This window comes from Cucurbita moschata, unplaced genomic scaffold (assembly GCF_002738365.1).
Source record: "Cucurbita moschata cultivar Rifu unplaced genomic scaffold, Cmos_1.0 Cmo_Scf00025, whole genome shotgun sequence".
NCBI lineage: Eukaryota > Viridiplantae > Streptophyta > Magnoliopsida > Cucurbitales > Cucurbitaceae > Cucurbita > Cucurbita moschata.
In genome coordinates, this window is record NW_019268541.1 from 3,883,468 (window position 1) to 3,885,711 (window position 2,244).

At 35.2% G+C, this 2,244-nt stretch overlaps 1 non-coding gene across 1 annotated transcript; it reads right to left on the bottom strand.

The window, feature by feature from the left end:
* On the bottom strand, positions 1-162 carry LOC111461881. Its single transcript, XR_002713665.1, has one exon. It is a non-coding gene; the product is annotated as a U1 spliceosomal RNA (small nuclear RNA).
* Positions 163-2,244: the final 2,082 nt, after the last annotated feature.

A 2,244-nucleotide genomic window follows, 5' to 3' on the forward strand; every position in this document is an offset into this window, starting at 1 on the left:
ATAGGGGCTGCGCGAACGCAAGCCCCACTACCACAAATTATGACGTAGGCTCTGCCGCTTTGGGCAGACCTTAGACGGGCACCCCTCCCTAATGTGCAATGGAGGTCACCAATCTAGGCCATGGGCCTTCTTGATCCCCATCGACCTCGTCCAGGTAAGTATGTTTCTCGGATTGACAGTGTCTTCTATTTATAGTGATGTGATGCCTTCCTGCCGCTAACTTGAGCGATGTGGGTCTTTTCTTATCACTAATTTTGAGGAAAGGGTAAAATGGGTACAAAATTGTAAATTTAATAACTTATCCCATATTTAAAAATTAATAGTTTATTGATACAAAATTAAAAATTTAATAATTTATCGGACATTCTTGAAATCGAGATAAATACAAATTTAAAAGTTTACGAAGTAAACTTATAATTTAATTTAGCAATAAAGAACGATTTGAGTAACAAATAATGCCTATAAAAACAATATTCAGGATTCGTTGAAAATTTAGTATCATACATGTTTCAAATATTCCATTGAATCTTATATCTATGAATTGAGTCGTAAATCTAGAGATGGATATGAAACTCAAGAGCTCCTTAATAAGATTTAAGTTGTATAACTTTTTTGCTTCATTAAGGTGAAATTACTACGTTGCCCTTCCATAAAGCTTATTGTCTTTTCGTCTTAAAATATCTCATAATTCTCCTCTAAAGTTATCATCGATTTTTTTTTTTTTTTTTTTATGTTTTCGATCGTTTTAGGTTGATTATGCATCACATTTTTTAATTTTATTTTTATTTTCGGTTTATTTTTTGGTCAATCATATTTTATTACCAAGAGACTAAATGCTTGAGCTTTGATCTCAAGCGTAGGAATGTCACATTCTCTAAAGAAGAATTTCTATTGATGATTAGATTGTGGCAATTCCTTATTAAAGTGCTTTTGAAGGATGAAGCGACTAAAGAATTACAAATTGATACTTCAACAATGAGTGTGAGGAGATGCACGACCTCTTGACCTTTGAGGATAAATATAATGTAACCATTCGAAATTTCTACTTAATTTAAGGTTGCTATTATATACATATCATAAGCATTGAATGCGAAAGACTTCATTTAAATTCCATAAAACATAACCTTTATCTTAAAACACAGTCATGGACTTACGTGTTTTGAAAACATCTTTAAAACGACACAACAAAAAACTAAATAAAATGAATAAGAGTTTAAGTTAAAAAAACATCCTAGTCTAGCCTAAGTCTAAGAAAATAAATGCCACTACCCTATGCATGTGTCATGGTCTCGAGTTGTGATGCTGTCATCAACCGTAAAGGAATGCCTTGCCTTAACCTAAAAAATGTAGTAGCACATGGCTTGAGTATTTAAAGAAATACTCAGTAAGTGACCCTCTATCGGGGTTATGCAACAATCACATGCAATGAAATGATGGGACCTATCTTTCGTTTCGTTTCGTTTCGTTTTCCCTACGGTGCTATCCTAACGGGTAATTGTGGACGTGTACCATATACTCTACACACAGCCCATACGTGCGAGTATGGGCTCACCAGCTAGTTCGCACACCGTTGGGCCACTTTCCTTATCCGGTGGGCATACTCTGGGAGCCCCTTATGCCGGGACCCGTTAAAACTAGTAACCGTCACGGTAGCGCTATGCAAAGCATAACAATCGTTGTCCTGCCATTGGATGTACGCGTTCGTACCCTCGTGATGGGATAGGGGTATCCCCCCAGATGCATGAACACACATAATGCATGAGGTCCCAAAACTTTTCCATTTTCATTATCCTTTAATACAACCCTGCTAGCATTATGTACATATCATATCATTTTTCATATCGTTTCAGATATCGTTCATCATTCATATCATATCGTTTCTCATTCTTCAGTTCTCAAATTATACATAATTCTAACGGGGTTATATTTCATGCCATTTATCGTAATTTTATGTCATTCATATCATGCTGTATACACCCAATTTAAGAGACCTAACATAACGTTCTATGCTTCTAACATAACATTTCATCATATACACATCATACCATGACATATTGCATCACAATGTATCATAGCATAAACAAGTCATAACGTAAATCATAGTCATATCGTTTTCTAACTTATCATAGCCTTAACGTTCTTATACCTATCACAGACATATCATTACGTGAACATATCTCAGTCATATCATCACAAGAACGTAACCTAACGCTATCGTTCTATCAATCTATCACAAACCTATCC